The sequence below is a fragment of the Pleurodeles waltl genome, chromosome 4_2 (genome assembly GCF_031143425.1).
Source record: "Pleurodeles waltl isolate 20211129_DDA chromosome 4_2, aPleWal1.hap1.20221129, whole genome shotgun sequence".
Taxonomy (NCBI): domain Eukaryota; kingdom Metazoa; phylum Chordata; class Amphibia; order Caudata; family Salamandridae; genus Pleurodeles; species Pleurodeles waltl.
The window spans coordinates 953070868-953096591 of NC_090443.1; the positions used below are offsets into that span (position 1 = coordinate 953070868).

The window sequence follows — 25724 nt, forward strand, 5'->3', positions numbered from 1 at the left end:
AGTCGGCAGGTCTGAGTACAGAACAAGCGGCCGCTTTCTGTAAACTTAAGACAAATTTGACATCACAGCTTAACAGCTTGCCGTTGAAACTGGTGCATCTGAGGTCACTATTGTGGCAGTAGTTCCTCAAAGTTTGGACAGAGAATAAGAATCTTCAGCTTTTTAAAAAAAAGTTTATAACACGTAACAGTCCTCCCTATGGTGGCTGTTCATTATTTTTTTCTTACTTCCAGGGTATTATTTCCCACCATCCTGGGAATGAACATGATAAAGCAGATGCACTTGTTCAGCAAGCTAACCAGCAAGGAAGTAAACAACAATCCCCTTATACGCAAGCAAGGTCATCCTCAGGTTCACAGGAAAATGACAAATAATTCCTGAACAGTTAAAAGAAGCACACAAACAGTAGACATCAGCACTGGCTGGCAGTTCATCCAAACCTCAGAATACATCGGTATGATTTGCAATTCCAAGAGAACAGACTGCTGACCCCGTTGACTGGAGAACGAAGGAGCCTCTTTCTAGCCTTGTTACCCCCACTTTTGGCCTGTTTGTGAGTGTATGTCAGGGTGTTTTCACTGTCTCACTGGGATCCTGCCAGCCAGGGCCCAGTGCTCATAGTGAAAACCCTATGTTTTCAGTATGTTTGTTATGTGTCACTGGGACCCTGCTAGTCAAGACCCCAGTGCTCATAAGTTTGTGGCCTATATGTATGTGTTCCCTGTGTGGTGCCTAACTGTCTCACTGAGGCTCTGCTAACCAGAACCTCAGTGGTTATGCTCTCTCATTTCTTTCAAATTGTCACTAACAGGCTAGTGACCAATTTTACCAATTTACATTGGCTTACTGGAACACCCTTATAATTCACTAGTATATGGTACTGAGGTACCCAGGGTATTGGGGTTCCAGGAGATCCCTATGGGCTGCAGCATTTCTTTTGCCACCCATAGGGAGCTCTGACAATTCTTGCACAGGCCTGCCACTGCAGCCTGAGTGAAATAACGTCCACGTTATTTCACAGCCATTTTACACTGCACTTAAGTAACTTATAAGTCACCTATATGTCTAACCTTTACCTGGTAAAGGTTAGGTGCAAAGTTACTTAGTGTGAGGGCACCCTGGCACTAGCCAAGGTGCCCCCACATTGTTCAGGGCCAATTCCCCGGACTTTGTGAGTGCGGGGACACCACTACACGCGTGTACTACATATAGGTCACTACCTATATGTAGCTTCACAATGGTAACTCCGAATATGGCCATGTAACATGTCTATGATCATGGAATTGCCCCCTCTATGCCATCCTGGCATAGTTGGCACAATCCCATGATCCCAGTGGTCTGTAGCACAGACCCTGGTACTGCCAAACTGCCCTTCCTGGGGTTTCACTGCAGCTGCTGCTGCTGCCAACCCCTCAGACAGGCATCTGCCCTCCTGGGGTCCAGCCAGGCCTGGCCCAGGATGGTAGAACAAAGAACTTCCTCTGAGAGAGGGTGTTACACCCTCTCCCTTTGGAAAATGGTGTGAAGGCAGGGGAGGAGCAGCCTCCCCCAGCCTCTGGAAATGGTTTCTTGGGCACAGATGTGCCCAATTCTGCATAAGCCAGTCTACACCGGTTCAGGGGACCCCTTAGCCCTGCTCTGGCGCGAAACTGGACAAAGGAAAGGGGAGTGACCACTCCCCTGACCTGCACCTCCCCTGGGAGGTGTCCAGAGCTCCTCCAGTGTGCTCCAGACCTCTGCCATCTTGGAAACAGAGGTGCTGCTGGCACACTGGACTGCTCTGAGTGGCCAGTGCCACCAGGTGACGTCAGAGACTCCTTGTGATAGGCTCCTTCAGGTGTTGCTAGCCTATCCTCTCTCCTAAGTAGCCAAACCCTCTTCTCTGGCTATTTAGGGTCTCTGTCTCTGGGGAAACTTTAGATAACGAATGCAAGAGCTCATCCGAGTTCCTCTGCATCTCTCTCTTCACCTTCTGCCAAGGAATCGACTGCTGACCGCGCTGGAAGCCTGCAACACTGCAACAAAGTAGCAAAGACGACTACTGCAACTCTGTAACGCTGATCCTGCCGCCTTCTCGACTGTTTTCCTGGTGGTGCATGCTGTGGGGGTAGTCTGCCTCCTCTCTGCACTAGAAGCTCCGAAGAAATCTCCCGTGGGTCGACGGAATCTTCCCCCTGCAACCGCAGGCACCAAAAAGCTGCATTACCGGTTCCTTGGGTCTCCTCTCAGCACGACGAGCGAGGTCCCTCGAATCCAGCAACTCTGTCCAAGTGGCCCCCACAGTCCAGTGACTCTTCAGTCCAAGTTTGGTGGAGGTAAGTCCTTGCCTCACCTCGCTAGACTGCATTGCTGGGAACCACGACTTTTGCGGCTACTCCGGCCCCTGTGCACTTCCGGCGGAAATCCTTCGTGCATAGCCAAGCCTGGGTCCACGGCACTCTAACCTGCATTGCACGACTTTCTAAGGTGGTCTCCGGCGACGTGGGACTCCTTTGTGTAACTTCGGGTGAGCACCGTTTCACGCATCCTCATAGTGCCTGTTTCTGGCACTTCTCCGGGTGCTACCTGCTGCTAAGAGGGCTCCTTGTCTTGCTCGACGTCCCCTCTACCTCCTGGTCCAATTTGCGACCTCCTGGTCCCTCCTGGGCCGCAGCAGCATCCAAAAACGCTAACCGCACGATTTGCAGCTAGCAAGGCTTGTTGGCGTTCTTTCGGCGGGAAAACACTCCTGCACGACTCTACAAGGCGAGAGGGATCCGTCCTCCAAAGGGGAAGTCTCTAGCCCTTTGCGTTCCTGCAGAAACCGCAGCTTCTTCTGTCCAGTAGAAGCTTCTTTGCACCCGCAGCTGGCATTTCCTGGGCATCTGCCCATCTCCGACTTGCTTGTGACTTTTGGACTTGGTCCCCTTGTTTCACAGGTACCCTAGATTGGAAATCCACAGTTGTTGCATTGTTGGTTTGTGTCTTTCCTGCATTATTCCTCTAACACGACTTCTTTGTCCTTAGGGGAACTTTAGTGCACTTTGCACTCACTTTTCAGGGTCTTGAGGAGGGTTATTTTTCTAACTCTCACTATTTTCTAATAGTCCCAGCGACCCTCTACAAGGTCACATAGGTTTGGGGTCCATTCGTGGTTCGCATTCCACTTTTGGAGTATATGGTTTGTGTTGCCCCTATCCCTATGTTTCCCCATTGCATCCTATTGTAACTATACATTGTTTGCACTGTTTTCTAAGACTATACTGCATATTTTTGCTATTGTGTATATATATCTTGTGTATATTTCCTATCCTCTCACTGAGGGTACACTCTAAGATACTTTGGCATATTGTCATAAAAATAAAGTACCTTTATTTTTAGTATAATTGTGTATTGTGTTTTCTTATGATATTGTGCATATGACACTAAGTGGTACTGTAGGAGCTTCACTCGTCTCCTAGTTCAGCCTAAGCTGCTCTGCTAAGCTACCATTATCTATCAGCCTAAGCTGCTAGACACCCTATACACTAATAAGGGATAACTGGGCCTGGTGCAAGGTGCAAGTACCCCTTGGTACTCACTACAAGCCAGTCCAGCCTCCTACAAAGCCTAATCCACTTGCTTATGTGATATTTTTCTTGGCCCATAATGGCCAGAACTGTCAAGTTATACATACCAAAGTGTGTGCTATATACACCTAGGCTAACGTTTCTCACTAACCCCTTCCTACATCTCTTTCCTTGTGCTACATCATATCTATGTTTCTCATTATTGAACTCCCAGCTTCAAAGTGGTACAAAACAATTTTAGTGATGATAAGGTATCTAAGGTAGGCCACTTTTTAGCACAAAACTTTTGCCTACAGCAAAACAGTAAAGTAAATGTTCACCTATATATTCTGCCAGATGATGCAGTGACTGAAGGTGGAACCCACTTTATACTGGAATTCTGGAAAGAACTGCTGAAAGGACATCTGTCTATGAGTGTCTCCCAAAGACAAACGGGCACATTGTGAGGTTGAATTAGACTCTCAACCAATATTGGAGTGCCTCCTGATGTCAGGAATGGGTGTGGTGGATGTTGTTGTGGAATTAGTGACTAACACTGTCTCTATAAAAAGTTTACATTAAGGGCCTGATTATGCGTTTGACGGTCCTGTGACCATCATGTTGGCGGTGGCGGTCAGACTGCCAACAGGCTGGGGAGAAGACTGCCAAATTATGACTTTGGCAGTGATGCATACAGAATCCCGCCAAAGCACCGAAAGCACCGCCAGTGAAGACACCAGCAGGCCGGCCGGAGACCAAGTTTTCATTGGACCTATTACGAAGTTGCACACCGCCAGCATTTCCGCCGCGGTAGGACCACCACGGAAACCCAGGTCGATACGAACTGTATAAAAGGAGACACTCACCTCCAGGAAGCCATACTTGTCTGGAGCCATGATGGAACCACAACTAGACATCATCCCTCTGCTCACTGAAAGACAACGGAATCTTCGCTGATGATGACGACAGCAACAGTAAGTACACACACTCACCTGTTACAGTTGTATACTGTGACATTTTGTACACTTATATAACATACGATAAGGAGGGGCTGCGAGGGCAACACGCACACACATACCAGTACGCTGTCATACACACTCACATACAACAACGGACACCCAGACATACACAGCAAACACACTGCAGCCAGCACACACATACACCACACTTCAAGAACACACACTTACGCACAGCAAAACAGCACAGCCCAACTCTCACACCATCCCATACAACATACCAACACGTCACAACAACACCACCACCATCACAAACACATTGTTAAGCACTCATAACCGACACTGGACAGGGACTCATCACACATGCAATACAATGTTCAACCAACAGGGAACAAACACATTTACACAATCATACAATTTAGCAATCAACACACACATCACACACAGCACATCGTACCTATCATACCATGCACAATACACACACACTCAGACAAAGCAAACAAGTCATACACCACAACAACAAACACATGTCAACACAAACACCACACAATACCATCACAACAACATGGCTGCAACATACACATGCTCAGCACACAACACACACCCTATCCCTGGGGGTCAAAAGCACTGCACACACCCTCACATACTGTCCCGACAATACAGGAAGCACAAGCACCACACACACACAAATACTCGCACACAACCAATGTCAGGCAGGAACAACACAAACCTAGGAAAGGAAAAGCGGAATGAAGATGTAACCTGAAAACCAACAACAGGTTAGTCTGAATATATTTGTGGCATAAGAAATATAAAAGTTCAAGGCCATTGGCCAGTCCAATATAAAAAGATTGTGGTGTGCCAAAGGCACTATATGGTGCCCCAACTTGGTTCCTGACTGCCATATAACCTCCATAGGTAGGGGCATCAATGGGGCAGGCAGCCACCTCAGGGATGACCTGGGGTGGTGGGGTTGGGCTTGGACTTGGGAGGGGGGATTTGGTTTAGGCTTGGGGGGGGTTGGGTCTTCTTGGGAGGGGTTGACTTCTTGGCAGGGGAGGGTGCTGGCAGGGCAGTAGGGGAGGCCTTGGAGCTGGAAGGGATGGCTTTGGAGGGGGGGACGGATCGTCTAGGGGTGTCCCGGGGGGAGTAGGGAAAAGGTCAAACTCCAAGAGGAAAGGCTTCTTAGACATAAGGGACGGTCATAACAAAAGGATTTGGGTTTTCGAGTGATAGGGAGTGCTTATATGAGGTGTTTTTGTGGATGGCCTAGGTGCGAGTCTGATGGAGGTATGCTTGTGTGTGGTGGGTGTCTGTTGGGTGAATGAGTTAGGACATTTATGTGTGTTGGGCCAAGGGGGGGTGGAGGTGCTGGGGGATGCCGTGGTGGTTCTGTCTGTTGGAGTGGTGACTGCAGGTATGCTGGATATGCTGCATGTAGGCATGTCAGTGGTTGTGGTGTCTGTGAGTATGGTGACCCGGGTGGATGTCTGAGGGTCTGCTGGGGGGATGTCTGTGGGTAGGATAGGTGTGGTGGCTGGATCGATGAATGTTAGTGTGGTGTCTGCGGGTGTGTCAGATGTTGTGTCTGTGATGCTTGGGGTGGTGGGGGTGTTAGGGCAGGTTGTGACTGTTGCTGTGTCTGCAAATAGATGTTGCTTGTGTGCATGCCGGTGGTGTGTCTTGTGGTGCTTATGTTCGTCTGCACTAACCTTGGATGTTGAGGTGGATGCATGCCTGTCTTTGTGCTTTCGCTGGGTCAGGGAAGGGGGGATTCTGATTGGGAAGAGGGAGGTGGAGGGGGGACGGTAGACAAAGGGTGAATGTCTGCCATTAGTGTGGAGGCTAGAGCCTGAAAGTAACTCTGTAGGTCAGCCAGTGCACCATGAATGCCCCCCAGGAAGGCATTACTGTGTTGGATTTGAATTGCCAGTCCCTGGATGACATTCACGATGGTCGACTGACCCACAGAGATCGACCTCAGGTGGTCAATAGCCTCCTCACTGAGGGCAGCAGGGCTAACAGGGGCTGAGGCAGAGGTGCCTGCGACAAAGGAGATGCCCACCCTCCTGGATGGTCGGGCACAGCTAATTGGGAGGGGAGCTACAGGGAGGGCGGTGTTAGAAAGGGGGTGGCAGACAGAGATGGTGCTGGGGTGGTCTCAGATGGGTCTGCCACCCCCAGGGAGTGTCCACTGGAGGAGGATTCAGAAGATGATGAACTGAATCTAGTCTCCTCCATGGCACTCCTCTCGCCTTCCAGGCTGCTGGGTCGCTTGGTGTTGGTGGTGTCGTGACTAGAGGTCCCGTGACCAGAAGCTTCCCCACTCGGCTGTGCCCAGTCTCCTTCACCTGCTGATGCTGAAAAACAGAAAGTGAGGTATGGTCATCATATTCACTAGATAAATCTTCCATCATACTTTCCATATTAGCATCATTACATCCATTTAACCAATACCCCCAGGTAGTACCAGTTAAGTGTCAACATCATGTCACAACAAGATACAATGTATCCCTCTCTTTAAAAACACTATTACACACCAGCTAAGCTTCCAAGGTCTCCCCTACACTACCATTATATCGCTAGACCGATCACACTGTCCAATCCATAACAAGGTGACTTTGCCACAAGATACAGGTTCCCTATCCACAACATAGTCAAGCACCAATCAAGCTATAGTTCAGAAATGTGACTTTGATTTCCACTATTCAAATACACAAACTCAACCCATACATACAATGAACCCTGATGTCATGTACCAGGCAATGAAACATACTGTATAGTAAAGTCAAGGCAGCTTGATTTGTACAAGCCATACCCACTTCATGTCACATAGCTAATAACATGTACAATGGATATATGCAAACATGCAACTCCTCTAATTGGCATACTTAGATTTTTTTAAGGTGAAAGAGTATGAACACATGTCACACACACGTACCAATAGTGATATATAAAGGAATGTAAATGCATTGCGGACCAAGGCATCTAAGTCATTGTCCTCCAGAAAACAAACGTTATCAGTCATGTAAGGGTCAAATAAGCTTAGAGCAGTGTCTCACACACAATAACAAGTTGTCAATCAACCACTGTCATGTGCAGGAAGGTGACAATCAGCCTTAACTGATCATCAAATTATTCCACCAATAGCCCACTGACTAGGTGACAACATCACTATCCACACATAAGACATGACTAGCCTTACATGTGTCTGTGAAGAAATCTGATAGACAAAGCAAAAGGTACACCCACCATGATGCAAACCAAAAGCCTGAATACACATACTGTACAACTCTTGTGATTGTGAACTATGACACCTGCACTACATTGGTGTCAGTGCAAACAATAGGTTCCCAAACAGCCAGGAGTCAGAAAACCTATCCTTCATAGCAGCAGAAAGTATATATATAACTATTTAGAATGTGGAATAATGACAGAACCTTTCAATTGGCACATGATGTTGGCAAAAACTGTTAACATTGTAACTGTGAAAAAGATACCTTTGCCTGTGTATCATGCCTATAACAAGGCAACATGCATACATGCCTACAATCACGCCTGAGGACAATGCTGTGTAGCCATTTCCCACCTCCAGAACATGAACATGGTACTGACATTCATAGCCCTGACACCAATATGTGCGATCTAATATAACTGTTGCAAAACCTCGTTGGTTTCCAAAATGACATGCATGCTGTCTACTAAGATGAGACATCACAACTGTCTATGTCCATCCCTCACTTATCAAGGGGGATCACCTTGTAACTGGTCTGAAAAGTTAAGCTAGTATGTCATGTGAAAGGTCTGATGGGCATCACAGCCTTACATGATGCTGTCACTCATCAGAAACCTTTTGAAAAGTAGGAACGACTTCGAAATCTCTGACTAAATGTTGCACATAGAAATGGACCAAGGGACATTGCAACGGACAGAGAGCAAGTATCTGGACATTTTACCTTCATTATATTGGGAGTATTGACCTGTAGGTGGGAATGAACAACCACCAGTCTATGAAAAGCTTTATAGTGGTACACATATGAGACACTCATATGGGCATCATTATATGCTTTTGTACTGAGGGGACAACACAGGTGTACTACATGTCCTGTGTGCCATTGTTGGGTCTGTTGCATCATACACTAACCTGGTAAAGGGTTGAAATTGTGTTAGGTCTGTACTTACCCCTTGTGGCTGCTGTGCTGCCCTCAAATTCCCATCCAACTCTGGGTAGGCCACCGCCAATATGTGGGATATTAGGGGGGGTCAAGATCCGAAGGGCACCCTGTCCTCCTTGGGAGGACATCCCCAGCTGGACATTGGCAGTCTTCCAGGCCCAGAATCTCAGGTCTTTCCATCTCTTCCTACAGTGGGTGCTCCGCTTGCTGTGGACCCCCAGGGTCCGCACTTTCTTGGCAATGACACGCCAAATCCCCTTTTTCCGATTGGCGCTGATATGCATGGATGACACAGAAAAGAAAAGAATGTAAAGTCCACATGCACCATACCAAAACAAACAGGGTGAAAAACAAGTTAGTTCAACTAGCCATACACAGACTGTCTTCAGCATCCCCTCCAATGATAGATAGCCATATACAGTCAGGCCATGAGTGAGGTTGAAACTGGCAAACAACATGCATGTCCAACACCAGCTATCAGCTTCTTACACATGACCTGAACACAAAGATATCAGTAAACATGATTTTCCTGGCTAAGTACAGTATACCACCTTCAGTGATCATGTATGACAGTCAGTAGGTGGGTCAGGGTACATACATCACACACACTCCACTATGTCTCAGGACCCCAAATCTAGCAAAACACATATGCTCATGCCCATGTACCCACATATATTACCACAACTTTGGAACTTTCCACATTTTCTGGACATAAACACAAACTTTGCCTATTTACCATTTCTTGGTATAACAAAGGATAGATGGGCGCAAATAAAACATATGTGCACATAATGCACTTACCTGTTCCTCTGAAGCACCATAGAGCTGTCCATTCAGGGGAGGGCCTCTTCCACCCGCTTCTCCAGCTCCTCGGGTGGGAAGGCAGGGGCCCTATCACCTGTAGGATGTGACATGATTGCTTCCAGAGGCAGTACACAGCAGATCAGGTCTTGGAGGTTTTGCTGGCATTAGTGTCAGGAGTCAAGTGAGAGATGAAGTATGAGATGGCAGTCACTTCCGAAACGCAATAGACCATCACCGCAGGCAATCATCACTATTGGCCTAAGACTGCCAAAGGCAGCAATGTGTTACAATGGCAATATCCACTGCGGTAGTATGTGTCTTCTGCCGGAAGACCTAGGTAATTTGCTAATGTCTAGAATAGTCAGTCAGGCAGCTGCCTTTTTAAGGTGCATAGATGATCGGAAAAGTTTAAATAATGATGCATCACATACTGTGAAACATATCTACAACATAGTTTTCAGTGCTGGCTTTGTGAAACCATGTAGGAGTATGCAGATTTATTATAAACGTTGTAAAATTGATGAGATAAAAGTTATGTATCCTTAGTCGCATAGTCAGCAACCTCATGGGAATTTGAAAGAAAGTACTTGTGTCTTTTAAATATGAAACATGGTAAGATTGTCAATATCACAGTGACTTATAGTAATATGCTTAGCCATTTCTAATTCATGATTTAGGAAAGGGGATGTGATTGCAGTAATAAGCCATTAGTTACCTGGGTATGTGCTGTGTGCAATGTTTTTACAATATAATATGGCATGTCTGATCATTATCTGTGACATATGTATTTGAACAATTACAATGGACAGTATGAGCGATACACATACATTCTTTTTTATCTCACATAGTTACCCTGGCATGAGAAGAGTGAGAGAACCTCCATTGTACCATCCACTGGCAGACCTGCAGACAATGGAGAATCGACATATCATGCAAATCTACCACCTGTATAGACAGATAATCATGGATCTCTGTCGTCAGTTGGAGCCGGATCTGATTCCTGCCATTCGTAGTCCCTATAGCATACCTCCCATTGTCGCCCATTCTGCAGGGATGTCTCAGCCTATGTTCAGTCTGGTCTTGATGGCTGTACTGTCTGCATTGTTGAAACACCTGGACAGCTACATCAGATTTCCAAAACATGAAGATGTGGCCCATGTAAAGGCTGATTTATATGCTTTGGGACAAATTCCACATGTGGTGGGAGCCACTGATGGCACTCATGTAGCCTTAGTTCCCCCAAATACCAATGAACAGGTGTAAAGGAACAGGAATCTCCAAGTAGTTAATGTCCAAGTAGTCTGTTTGGCTGACCTCTACATTTCACAAGTTTGGGCAAGGTACCCGGGTTCGGTCCATGAAGCCTTCATCATGCGGAACAGCAATATCCCACTGCTGATAACACGACAATACACAGAGAGGGTCTGGCTGGTTGGTAAGTCATATATGTCATGTGTGTCTGTAACTTATATCTTCTACCAAATGTTTGGATCCCCAAGATTTATGTTTGCATTTTTATAACAATTCCTTACAGGGAACTCTGGCTACCCAGGCCGTCCCTGGTTGTTGACACCTCTGAGGTACCCAACCATGCCAGGGGAAGTCCACCTCAATGAGGCCCACGGAAGGACAACCCGTGTCGTGGAGCGAACGTTTGGGCTCCTGAAGGCAAGATTCCATAGCACTGATTAGTCTGGTGGAGCCATCCTTTACTCAACCGCCAAAGTATGTCAGATTATTGTGGCTTACTGCATGCTCCACAACCTCGCCCTGAGACATCAAATCCCATATATACCAGATGAGGGGCAGCCAGCAGTTCCAGCAGGTGAGTATGCAGAAATGCAAAGTGAGGATGACTGTGATGAGGATGATGCTGGAGACATCCGGGCAGATCTCATCAGTCAATACTTCACCTGACTGTAGGTATGTGATGTCCCATGATTTAACCAACTCAGTGGGGTGTTAGGGAGGGTTAGAGATGCTTGATAAGGGTCTTAGTATGACCATCGGACAAGTCATAAGTAGCTGCAAAGCACATAACTCAGATGTGCATGGATTATATTACATGGAGTATTGTGCAGCTTTTTGATCACGTTTATCACAATGCACAATTAGAGTAACCATTGTATATAGGGCATAGCTGTATGATGTTATACAATCAATTCCTGCCTACACCTTATGTATGGCATTTTTATTTTGCAGATCACTTCACAAGGTCATCTTTATTTGGCAGTATCTTACTGTGTCACAAGCAGGTGTGATTTGCAGGCTGACATGTAAAGTGAACATGGATTAAACCAAGTACTGCCAGGTATGAGATTTGTGGTGTGTGAGGTCTGTGCCTAGACTGTCAGGACAGTGGGATGGTAGTGTCCTATTCCACACTATAGACCTGTTTGCCATAGGAGGTGGGCCCATTGGTGCATGTGTGTGGTCTAGTGTCTCTGACACGTCATCCTGTGCAGTCCATGCCCTCAACCTTCTTGATGGCTTGATTTTGGTGATACCTAATTTGTATGTAGCTGTCAGTGTGTTTCCTCATCTCAGGCCACTGTGCATGTGTATCAAGACTGACATGGGTGAGTAGCATGCCTGCTTATACCTGACCATGGTAAGTGGAAGGTTCTATGACTGGGGGCATTTGTACTGACCTCTGACTGTATTATGGGGTATGGTCATTTGGGAGCTATGGTATGGGTACGTAATAAGGCTTTAGCTGATGAGACATTGAACCAATCTGTTTGCCTATTTGGATAGGGAAAGACTGACATGCCCCTAAAGTCATTGGTCTGTGGGGTGCTAGTTATTCACACTTATGCTGAGTCACTAAAGCTAGCAGCAGTACTTCACTGTATGATCATTGACTTTTTCCAAACCTATGTCTAGGTATGTGCAATGATTGTGAATATAAGTTTGTCCATCAGTATAATCAAATGCAAATTGTAACCTGATTACACAGTACATGTGAAATAGGACTTTACAAATTTGGTACATTTGTGCATCTCTTGTATGTGCAAGAGGTATTACAGTTAGCAGTTAAATATTGCTGAAAAAGGACTCTCAGACATGACCTGTGGTTCAGTAGCGTTTATTAAGGAGTGCACATTCATATGTGGGAATTGGATCAAATCAAATGACTATGAACTGTGAAGGGTTCAGTCATGGTGGATGTTATCATCAGTGTAGTTGCTACTACATTTGGAGTCTCAGGTCCAGTGTTCTTGTACCATTGGAAAATGGAGGTTAGTTGTAGGAGAGTAAACAGGGTGTATTGTATCAGTGACTCACAAGAGGAGAGATTCACTTCCTGGGAGTGTTTGGAGTCTTGGCATCTGCTCCTCCTACATGTTTAGAGGGACATTCTCGTTTGCGGGTGGGTTCCCTAGCTACAGAGGGAGGAGTGTCTGAGGCATGTCCTTCCCCTGGCAGGGCCTCCATTCCATTGCTGCCACAGATGTAGGGCTAGAAGTCACATTGCAAGTTGAAGGGCCCAGCTGTTGTGGACATAACCTACTCAGGGTGGTATTCATGTCTCTAAGCACCCCTACAATGGCAGCCAGCAGGGTATTTTGGGCCTCTCACTGTTGCATGACTTCCTGGCAGTTGTCCCTCTGCAGCTGCTTTATCTCCCCCATCATGGCAAGTACCTGGCTCATCATGCCTTGGGATTGTTGGTAAGCTCCCAAGGCTTGGGAGATTGTGACCTGGCCAGTTGTATCCCTAGGAGCCTTCATCCTCTGGCCCACACCATCCCTCCCACATGCCCTACTTCCACATGCCTGTGCCCTTGGCACAGTTTGCCCACTCCCATTGGTGCCAGGTCCATCATTGTCTGGGATTTGTAGTGGTGACTCAGGTACCCAGGTACCTATACTGGGGGGCACAATGGTTAAAACTGTCCTTGGAACACAGGACTGAGGGCGAATGGTTGGCTGAGATGTAGAGGCAACAGGGCTGGTAGGAGTCGATGGAGGCAGGGTGAGGCTGACAGTTGTAGACTGACCAGGTGCCCTAGATGGGACAGGGTCGTCCTCAATGTCCACATATCCAGGGGTGTTTTCCTCACTGAGGGCTTCATCCAGAGGGGAAGTGGCTGTCTTTGATGTCCTTTCCATGGTCACTAGGGTAAGTGGAACGCATAGTTGCTGACAGTAATGCGACAAGTGGTATCAAACTTTGACAGATAGACATGCTATGTGTCATACAGAGAAAGACTTTACCTGATCCCCAGTGACACCTCCTTCCGAATCTGGGGCACAGCTATATGGGATACAGAGATTTCCTATATCATATACCTTGCTAGAGGATGTTTGGATATCTTGGTGGTTAGATGTCTGTTCATAGACTCATATCTTGTCTGCTGTGTGGCTTTACATATTACTCCCAAGTTAGGAGTATTGCATCATTGAGTCAACTAACAGCTGCACAATGTACCATGGAAACAGAGCTGGCAATCAGATTAGGAGTGACCATCATACCTGGGCCTCCGTATGTGTTTACTCCAAGTACATCCAACTTCATATATGTATTTTCCCCTCAGATGAGTTAATTTCAATGGTTGTTTGGAGTTTTAAAGGGCAGTTTAGCAGAGTACACAGCTGTAGCTGTGTGTTGGATGGTATTGTACTGGCAGATGCCCACTGCTGTCATTGCCATGGACTGTACAACTGAGGAGCATTCAGGTGGGTTGAATTGATTGTTAGTTTAACAAGCAAGGCAACTTAATTTGTAGTACACTGTTCTGGTTTTCTTACAGGTGGAGCAGTGTCTGCTGGGAGTTGTAGTGCTGTCAGTCCCTGTACTACACGTCATACACAGACACTGTGGCCCCAGATGAGTTTATTTGACATGTGGTATGCCAGAAAGGGGTATTTGGACAGTTGGACGCTGGGATGGTGGGCGGTTTGCCTGTTAAGATGCCATGAGGTGATCTGTGAGCATGCAAGACAGAACATTAGGGTGACATCATAGGTGTTGTGAATTACCAGACTCCACTCCCCCCAGGTATCCCTGTCAGGCCCTCAGGATGCAGGATGTCCAAGACCTTCTCCTCCCATGATGTGCAAGTAGGGGGAAAAGGAGGGGATCCACCGCCAGTCTTAAGAACCATCAGTTGGTGCCTGGCAGCCATGGAACAGACCTTCCCCCTGAGGTTGTTCCACCTCTTCCTGATGTCCTCCCTTTTGCGTGGATAGGTGCCTACAGAATTCACCCTGTTGACTATTCTTTGCCACATCTTCATTTTCCTGGTGATTGATGTTTGCTGGACCTGTGCTCCACATTGGTGTGGCTCTACTCTGATGATTTCGTTCACCATGATCCTCAATTCATCATCTGTGAAACGGGGATTTTTTTGTAAGGGACATGGTAGTGGTGGACGATACGTAAAGGTTTTAAAAAAGGGTAATGAGGTGTGTGTGCTATGATGTGAGTGGGTGACAGTTGATGTCTAATGTGTGGGGTACGTTTTTGTGTTGGGTGTGTTGTGCAGGTGTGTGATGTGTGCTATGTAACATGTGTAAGGGTGCCTAATCTATGGTATATGATTTCTATGTGCGGCCTCTTTCTTGCTGTGTGTGACATTCTAGTTGCAAAGGATTGTGGTGTGTGAAGGGGTGTGTTTTAAAGTGGTGTGTGTAGGTGTGTCGAGTGTGTGGATGTGTGCCAGGTGTGGGGATTTTAAACTATCCAATGTGGTGTAGTGTACTACTGTGTTAGGCGCTGACCGCCGCGGTTCGCACCGCCATTGATCTTCCACCACAAAAGAACCGTTATTTGGATCTGTGGGTCGTAATAGGTTCAGAGAAATTTTGGTGGGCTGGCAGTGCTGGTGGTGGGATCGCCTCTTCCCCGCCCTCCACTGTCCTGGCAGTTTCTAAGTTTTGCCTGGATTTTGGCGGTCTCCGATGTGTAACTCGTAATACTGCAGTCGTATGGTCACCAAGATGGCTGCCTTTTGGCGGCCGCCACTGTGGCTGTCTTACCGTCACACCGCCAAACTCGTATGAGGCCCTAAGTTTATATTTCCCTATATATTTGAAGGCTTAATGTCTACTACAATTTCAGTTTGTCACATGATTCACTTTGGAGCACTGTGTATAAAAACATAGGTTTGTGTTTTGTATCACTGTATTTATGTGCAGTAGCTTCTATGTTCATGGAGTGCCCAAGGATCCTCATTACTCTGGCTTTGTGATTTACAAATTAGTTTTATTTTTCTTAATAAACATTTTCTGATTTCTAATTTGATGCAAATGTAGATTTATTTCACACACCATTAGCTGAGTGTGCAAATCACTCATTACATAATGCCATAGGTTATTCTGCTTACTTCTGCTTGTATGGTGTACATCCAAAACTGTTTTCTTCCTCTATCCTCCCTCCTGATCTTCCTTCAGTGCCTGCTGTTTTACATTAGATTCACAGCCAGACAGGCTATTCTCCGTTTGCAACAGACAAAGGCTAACTACATGAAGTATGCATAAAATTATACGTCTTCGACGCTTACTATTTTGTAGCAGATCAAGGGCCTGATTTAGATTTCTGAGGACGGGTTACTCCATCAGATCGGTGATGAATATCCTGTCTGTCGAAATATAAATCCCATAGGAAATAATGTGATTTATATTTCGGCGGACGGGATATCCGTCACCACCGAAATCTAAATGAGGCCCCAAGTCTGGCTATCACCCAAACACCTGACTGTTGACGGTTGGCATCCTAAGTTCATACCTTGTTTCTTAGGGAAATTTAAGGCTACTCAATTAGTAGACTCTGCAGCACCATCTCATCAACTCCCTTCACACTGGCGTATACACAAAGAGTTATCGCTCTGTGGTTAAGCCTGTAGCTTTGCAAGGGCCCTCAATCCCTCCTTCTGTATTACTACATAAAACATCAAAGTTTGAGCTGAGAGCTAATTTAGGTTCCAATATATTTCCAGGGTAGTTGCAGTACTTGTTAAACTGAAAGGGATATGATTTGTCTGAAAGGTCTTGGGAACCAGCAGAGTTTGGACACGGCCTTAAAATCCTAATCAAGTTTCATCACTCTTGTCCAAATAAATTAGGTCTGGCTTCCAGGTTGGGGGGGGGACTTTGCACTGGGACTGGACTATTGTCAGTAATGTGATGAATATGAAGCGTCAGAGATAACGACACATTGAGGGTGGGATTTTGGAGAAGGTTTATGGTCTAGTGTTTTAGCATCTTAGCAAGATTTTCCTGTCTCTTTGGCTCCTGCTTCCAGGTCAGTGCTGTTGCACAAAAAGGAGGATAATTGAATTGCTCTATTCTTGGCATCCTGAGCTTTGCTGAGACTTTCTACTACTACTTACGTTTGTCATCACAATCCTACATCTTTGTTTTGTTTAACTTTGTCAGTCCCTCAGTTCCTCGTTTCTTCTGCTTTGGTTGGGAAGTTTATCTTGCATTGTGTTGTCTTTGCTTCCTCTCTCTGCCAGTACTGGTTTAGGTACCCATGGCTGTTATCTCATTGTTGGGAATGTGTCCTGGCCTTCTGTAGCAATCATCAGTGTCTCAGTAATAATAAGAGTCTCATTAATTGGAAACTTGTGCTGCTCCTGTTATTTCCTCATATTGTAGGGCATTTGTGTGTGATTATGAATTGCTGTTTGATGTACAGGCTTCTGCTTCATGACTGAATGTATTTTTATTTCACCATGGGGAGGTAACTTTGGCACCCCTCCAACTGAGCCAGGAAGTAACGGACTTCAGACATTTCCTTTGTTTTTTAATTTTTCAGAAGTCAGGGACCAAGTACTTGAATCATGTAATTGTAGCCTCAACAATTTTCAAGAGCGTAACCCAGAGGAAAGGAGTCACTCAGACCTTGCCCCAGCAAATAGGTCTGTAATTTGGAAATATTTCACAGGTCTGAATCGCCTAGAAGTTGGCACCCATGCTGTCTTCTTTTGCTCACTCATTTTTTTCAGCCATGTGCCTGATTATTTATAAGGTACTACTGTAAGCTTTTCTGTCAAAGGGACTTCTTTCCCTCTTGGCCTAGCTATTGTTACATCTCAATATATAGGCCTCATTACGAGGGCCCTGAATTTCTCATAGGGCCAAGTGACTACTCCTTTATGAGTATGAAAACAATCTTGTATTGCTATTGCCTTAATGTTAATGTTCCCTTGCACTGGTATATTAAAATGTTCACTGATATGTTTTATAATCATTAGAGATGTAATTTTTTCCTATTATTTTGAAGTGCCTTTAAACCTCAATATGCTTGCTAAGCTTCATGACTGCCACCGGCCTAGAAGTCATTTTATCTGAGGTAGTATGTTAACACATCTGCAGCATCTCATAGTAATGTGTAGCCTCACTTTCATTATGTGCAACCGGAAGCGTGTTTGAGAAACTAATGAATTCAGCATAGTGTTCATGTACTGCACCTCTGTTTGAAGGATGCCTCACATTTTCTCCTTGAGACGATCCTGCCACCTGCTCATTAGATATGATCCTGTCATGTTTAAGCTCTATAGAGTTATATAAAAACAATTAAATGTGCATGCATTTTAGCCTTGCATGCTCCAACTGGCTGTTTTGGGATCCAGCTCTGGTCAGTTGGAACGACAATTGTTTATTAATTATTTGCTGTGCTGCTTGCTATTTTTGGCTTCCCCATGTGTTGTGTTTTATTTTTACAGATGGTACATTGGTGGTTGAAAATCAACTCAGTAGACAGGAGAGCTGGAACAGACTTCACACGGCCACCCCAGGCACCATAGGTAAAGAAGAGGTTTCTCAAGGGCTAATGGAGTGGAGCAGAGCCCAGCATTGGATGTGGAAAATCGACTAAAGGCTTGAACACGACTGAACCAAAATGTAGGTAAAGTCTAACTGCACTTCCAGTATATTTGTTTGCTTGCCTGTTTTGCATATTAAAATATACAACAAGTGATGGATGGAATGCTTAAATTAATCTCAGGCACTTTTTTGTACACTTTAGTGCAACACCCAAGTGGAACAGGTATGCCCAGACGTGGGTCCCTTGCACACTGTGTCACTGGAACCGAGCTGCACCTGGCTGATGAGCCCATAACTATGGCAAAACTAATCCTGGGTTGCTTGTGTTCTGGTTCAGGGAGGACCTGGCGTGTCAGTTCGGGCTGGACTGCTCTGACTGGAGCAGGGTCAAGACTGATTTGCATATAGCTACGTCCAAACTGAGGTGACATGGTGTGCAAAATACAAATGGATTGAGATGAGGCCCAGAGTAATTATCAGTGGCTAAGATTTATTTAAGCATTCCATCTATCAATTTTTTGTATACTTTAGTGTGCTTGTTTTGAATGGCCAGAACTTTATGGTTGTGGTTATAAATGTCCTCATAAAAGTGGTGTGCATGATTGTCATTTGGTTAGGAGACAATGGGGAAAACAAATAAGCTGGACACCAACAGGTCCAGTAAACAGAACTACATATCTGTGTGAATCCATGGTTTATTGCGAGCAGGCTCCAGAACTAGTTTGGTAACAGGGAAAATAGCCAGCAGCACCAGAACCCAAAGCACAGATCCTGAAATGATGAATTTGCACATGAAAGAGGCTCTTCAGGTCCAGCTGTCCCGACCCCTTCACAAGCCCCTCCTGGTGTTAACTGGTGGTTTGTCGAATGCAGGAGATCTTTGGGCATGAGTGCACAATATATTTCCCTTCCACTTCATGAGATCAGTTCAAAGAAATATAAAGGAGAAACCCTATCAAGTTTTAAATCTCCTTCCCTATAGACCTCCATGGGATGAGCTGTGGACACAAAGGGGCAGATGTAAAAAGGTGTTTGCGACTCGCAAACGGCGAAAAACACCGTTTGCGAGGCGCAAAAGCCTCTCCGGTATGCAGAAATGCATTTTGCGAGTCGGATCCGACTCGCAAAATGCATTTGCGACTCGCAAATAGGAAGGGGTGTTCCCTTCCTATTTGCGACTCGCAATGCTATGCAATTTCATTTGCGACCGCAAAACCGGTCGCAAATGAAATCGCAGTTACCATCCACTTGAAGTGGATGGTAACCCAGTCGCAAACGGGAAGGGGTCCCCATGGGACCCCTTCCCTTTTGTGAATGGAAACAAAAATTATTTTTCAGAGCAGGTAGTGGTCCTATGGACCACTGCCTGCTCTGAAAAATACCGAAACAAAAGGTTTCGTTTTTTTTTCTAAGTGCAGCTCGTTTTCCTTTAAGGAAAACGGGCTGCAGATAGAAAAAAACAAAACTGCTTTATTAAAAAGCAGTCACGGACATGGTGGTCTGCTGTCTCCAGCAGGCCACCATCCCCGTGAGTGCCCATACTCGCAATGGGGTCGCAAACTGCGACCCACCTCATTAATATTAATGAGGTGGGTCTTTGCGACCCCATTTCGAGTTGCAGAAGGTGTCTGAGACACCTTTCTGCATAGCAAATTGCGACTTGCAATTTGCGAGTCGCACGGACTCGCAAATTGCAAGTCGCAATTTGCTTTTTTGCTACATCTGGCCCAAAGACTCCTTCCTTGCTACACAGGTGCAAGTGAGCAGTAAGGAGGAGAGGTCGGTGTAATATAATCTAAACTCCCAGTGAAAGGGACTCTTCCCCATACTATGTACAAACAAACAATACGGTTAAGGCATGTACACGTTTTTATGAGACTGGATGTGACTTACCAACGGGGATGGGAAAAAGTACTTACCTGAGCATAGTACCTCTGATATAGAAGGATGAGAAAACTTACAGACACTGAAGGATCCCAAAAATAAAATATAGGCCAAATATATGCCAAGCAACACCCACTCTTCCAACAATGATATGAGAAGGCACACAGGCATAAGCATGAACCTCAAGGCTGCAGTCACATTAGGGTGGAGTTAGGGCTTGTGCTCCAACTGCACTATCTCATCCAGATCTATTTCCTCAGATCACTGAATTACAGGAAAAAAGCAACGGAGTGAGGACCTGAGGGAAGAGGATCTGCTAGACATGTTCCCATGCCATCAGAAGAAGCTGGGGGTGCAGGCGATGATGCACTTGAAAATAGAGCAGCACTGACAGGACCACAGGTGACTGAAGCATAAGGGTGTAATGTGCAATTGAGTGCTACGGTATGACTGACAGACAGTAAATCATCTGGTAGAGGAGTGTGAGCGCGTAGACAACTGTCTAGGAGGTGTTGCCATTCTCCCCACTCAAGTGGCTCTTATGATGAGGTGATGAGGAGCCTTCCCCTTCCACCATTCTTCCCTTGAGGAACTATTTCACAGCCAGGAGTAGAACCATGGTCCAAGTCCCTTGGACCCCCTCTGATTTCATGAGTCTTAATAAACGATTGTCAGAGAAAACCATACTCAGTTCCGAGAGGAGCTGCAGCGTGTATTTGAAGTATATAGACATAACTGGGCAGATGCAAGTCACTTATTTCAATTGGTTGTCCGGAGCACAGTAAAAGAAAGATTAATGGAGAAGTAGATGTTACAGATTGGTTGTCCCTAGAAATGAAGGAGAGTTCAATGCTGTAAAGGATGCATTGCTGAATACAATTGTGGATATGTGTCTGGTAAAAACTGACCGTACTAGGATTTCGAAATGTAAACTAAATAATGGTGAAACATTGGCTGCCAGACTTTAGGATGTGCTTGAAAGGTATCCAGGTATAACGTGTCCTGCAGAGATGGCTCAGGAAGGTGTAGATTCTGCTTTTGTGCAGGGATTATTATTGAAATTTAGGAGTCCACTTATGACCATCTGTTTTAGACAGCAGACTAAGAAGTTGGCTGAGTTGGTGATGATTGCTAGCCATTGTGCTTCACAAGAGAGGAAGAAAGAAAATGTAGAATTGTAACAGATGCCAGTGAATTTGCAGTTTAAACAGAAAACAGTCAAGGGCGTGGGACTGACAGCCGTACACAAGTTGGAACAAAGGGATGAGGCATGGGGAGGTGGGAGAGCTGGCAGAAGCAATGGAAGGGACAGGAGGATCATGATTTACTTGTGAACAGCTGCAGCACTGGAAACAGAAATGTCCCAACTGTGTGTCTAATACACTAGTCCTTCTCGATCAGTCTCAATTTCATCAGATTACTTAAAACTCTTATCATCAATTTTAGAACAGCCCAAGAGATTCTGACTATGTCATCAATACTTTAATTCTGTTAGATCAAAAGGGACCATATGTTGATTGAGTCATCAATGGTATGAGTACTAGTTGCCTTATTGACATGGGTGCAAGTCGCTTATCCCTAAAAACCTCTAAAGTCCCCTCTCTATGGCATGTCCACAGACTTAACAAGTTAGAAACTATGGCCCTCACTATAACATTGGCGGTATATACCACCTACCGCCGCGGCAACGGCCGCCAAAAGACCGTTGCTGTGGCTACCAGCCGTCAGCCGGATTATGACCAAAGCCAGATTTCCACCAGAAGGATGGCGGAAATCTGGCTGCGGTCATGTCGGCAGATGGCGGTAAGGTGGCGCTGCTGCCAGCAGCAGTGCCACGCCAGTGGACCACCGCAGACCGTATCATGACCCATGATACGACCTGGCGGTGTTCTGCTGGTGGACGCTGCTGCGGCAGCAGCGCCCTTTCCCGTCTCCTGTTGGAGGGCCCCCTGACATCAGGTAAGTTGGGTGCTCCGAAAGGGGAGGGTGGTGTTGTGTGTGTGTGTGGGGGGTGTATGTCTGTGCGTGTGTGTATACGGGTATGTGATGTGTGTTGTCTGTGCATGCATGGATGTGTGAGTGCGTGTATGTTGTGTGCATGCGTGTGTGCATGTATGTATGTCAGTGTGTGTGGATGTGTGTGTGAATGGATGTATGTATGCGTGGATGAATGTGGGTAAGAGTGTGTGTATGTGTGTGTTCGTTGGTGAGTGAAGGTGCATATATGTGATGGGGGGTCTGGGGGGAAGGGGGTTGGAGGGGAAACCTGGGGAGGGGGGCAGGGAAGACCCCTATCAGTGACAGGGAAGGAATTCCCTATCACTGATAGTGCCTACCGCCATGATTTTCGTAGCGGTAAGGAAGCCACGAAAACCAAGGTGGTAGGTGGGGTCATAATTCCGCAGGCGGGCTAGTGACGGCCGTCTGGCTGGAGACTGAAGTCTCCAGCCCGGCAGTTGTTACCGCATTGGCGGACGTGTGGTACATTGGCGGTTTAGCTTGAGCCAAACCACCAATGTCTTAATATGAGGAAAAGTACCGCCAGCCTATTGGCAGTAGTTTTCTCCATTTTACCGCCGTCCACCGGGGTCATAATGACCCCCTATATTTCTTACCATGTTTCCATTTCCCTAGAACCCAATATTGATAAACATTTTTGCTCAGTCCATCTTCCTTAGCTAATCTGTCAGGCAAAGACCTTCTCTGCCAGCAAAACTACACTTTATTTTGTAGGTGTGTTCTTAAATATAAATCAAGTATTTCAAATATCAAATTTGACGGTCCAATTCTCCTTTCCATGTGAATGCCCAGTCCTTAGTTATTTGGTGGATTATCGCAGGGGTATGGACCAGTTTGCCCCAAAACATAAGTCTAGTTCTGTGAAAATAGATAGCCCACTCATAGGAATCAATGTTGTCAAAGTTCCATCAATTTGGAATCAATAATAAAGCTTTGAATCCATACTTTCAATGTAAATTTCATTTATTAGTAGTGATGAATCTTAAGTGTCTTAGTATTCCATGTAGAGATCTGGAGCATATAAGGAAAAACAGCCGACATGTGTTTCACCCCCTTATGGTTAATTCACCTGGGGCTTATCCAAGGCTGCAAATAGGTAAGCAATGGTTAAGCCAAGTAGTTAAGCAACAGAGTAAGTGCAAAGTTGAAAAGTGGGCTTAAAATAGACCCATTGTACCAATGGTGGAAAAAAGAAAGAATGACAAGAGAAAAGTTGAATAGTCCCAAAAAACCTTAACCTCTGTGGCTAGCTGACCATAGTGAGGATGTCAAAAAAGGGAGTACGTGCTTGTAAGGATGTGACTTAATTAAAAAGAGACAAGCCTGGTGATAGCCAATGCAAAATAGAGAAAAAAGGAAAAGAGAAGAAAAAGATAAATTCAATCCCTTTAGTGTAAAAGTGTATTAATGAAAGTATACTGAAAGAAATATATATTGTGATCAAAAAGTGAATTTAAAAAATATTGTACCAAAGGAGTATTCATGATAGACCATCCATTCTTAAACAAGTGCGATTAATCTAGATAAAAACATTGAGTCATGAGTATAAATTCCCCTCATTCTTAAGTATGAATTAATATATTACATTCTATGCGGTGAGACAGTTCTTATTTGAGCAAAACAATCAGATTTTGTAAGGAGAGTATAATTTACCCTACTAAGACACTTATATAGCCGTAAGGAATATTGTAATATGCCTAGCTATTTGTATTAGCAAACAATTGTGAATCATTAGGAGGCTAAGTAGATTAAATTGTGATCCTCAGAAGAATACAAGGAATAATCCTTCATTAACCGAGATGGAACAGCTTAGCTTAAATCAAATGAAGGTTGCTATGACTGACTGAGGTATTAGTGAATTGCATAGAGACGAGATTTTTGCGAGGCTAACGTATATGATGTTGTGTAACCTATGGTGATTCGATAAATAAACATATTGTTATAAAATTGTACAAGAATGGTAATATTTTGGGCTAATTCAATGTTAGTTAATGGTATTCAGAAAAGATCCACTCGCCGCTTTAATAGAGAACGCAAGGCTCGGGATAAATCCCGTAATGTGCAGTACGGCGTTTTAGTCGGGCGGCAATTATAAATGAGAAAAATATACAAAGTCCTTTGTCTATTTTGAATAGAAGGTAGGCGGATTAGTCCTACCACTATTTTCACGGCCCGAAATGGGAACGGAAGAAATAAGGGAGAATTTAATCGACCATCTTTAGACGGTCGTGTTTATGTGTAAGAGAAACATGTTGCAAGGAATCTTTCGTCTGTTTTTAATAGAAGGTAGGCGAATTAGTCCTACCACTTTTTCACGACCCTAATTGGGGCCGGAAAAAATATAAGGAAATTTTGTTGGCCATCTTAAGACGGTCGCGTTTATGTGTAGGACGAACCTGTATTAAGAAAATAGTAACTATTGTGTCCTAGTTCAAATTTAGTTTGACAATCAAATATTCACATTATTTACTAAGACCTAAAGGGGTCAAACACGATTATGTTATGAAATTACTTCGGCCTGGGTTGGTCGTTCATGTAAGTCTACGGGAGGATCCTCAAAAGTAGAATACATTGAAAATATATTGTACCGGAGCTACTGGTGTACTTTAAAACCAATATGTACTGTGTCTGACTAGACTTGTAATACAAGAGTATGAATTACTTATTCACTGATTACAATTAATAAATTACCAATGTATATTGTGTTACACTTGATTAGAGTCTTAGAGGACTCATGCTGGGTCATAATAGGATTTGAATGTCAATTGATAATCCATTAGGTGTAGGAATAAAGAATTAGTTAAATATGAATAAGCGAAAGATAGTTGTACGCTGGCCTGTAGGTTCAATATCTATGGAACTGTTTTTGCGACTTATAGCATATGGAGTATTGATTTGGCTATCTTGGTAATGTAAAGTTTTAGTACTTATTTAAAGATAATTGCTTTAAGTCCATCGGGGCATGGTTCTGATCACTAGTGTATACTAATTGTGATAATCAGTGAAGCCAAAAGTGCCATTCTGGATCCTTGTTAAGGCTTTGTCGGACTGTGTCATAACGAATAATACATTCACTTTCAGTTTGTCTCAATTTAAGTTCAAAGTTGCCTCCCCGGGGATGTTGTTTGAGTTTAATCAACCCACACAAGGTAAAGGATCGTGTATCAGGATGACATTTCATATGTAAATGTAGACTGCCATAAATAAAATGAAATACTCATACTAATGTGTAGGTGCACAAACTGCTCAAGTAATGCGAATGAAACTGCCATGTATCTCAATTTAACTGAATTACATTCACAGGTACCATAGCCATTGTCATCCTAGGCACAGTAGTCCACCTCTGGGATAAAGTGAAGCTGTGAGGATACAGTGGTGGGAGATGGCAGGGATCCTGATCTTGCACAAGATGGTGGATTCAATGGTGCTTCCTGGTCCCAACTGAAAGGAGGTGGCCCTGGATATATACACGGGTAATCCAGGCTTGCCAAGAGTGTGAGAGGTGTGTGTCCTTGATGGCATGGGGCCTAGTTTGTGGCATTACTTACCCCGACCCTCTTGCTATTTAAGCTTGATCGGCATTCC

At 45.0% G+C, this 25724-nt stretch overlaps 1 long non-coding RNA gene across 3 annotated transcripts in view; it reads left to right on the top strand.

Annotated features, from left to right (window-relative positions):
- The window catches only part of LOC138293521 (uncharacterized), a 945691-nt gene that overhangs the window by 863934 nt on the left and 56033 nt on the right, over positions 1-25724 (top strand). For all 3 annotated transcript variants that reach the window (XR_011203027.1, XR_011203026.1, XR_011203028.1), the window contains exon 3: positions 18137-18314. This is a non-coding gene — a long non-coding RNA (uncharacterized lncRNA). The remainder of the gene's footprint in view (positions 1-18136; positions 18315-25724) is intronic.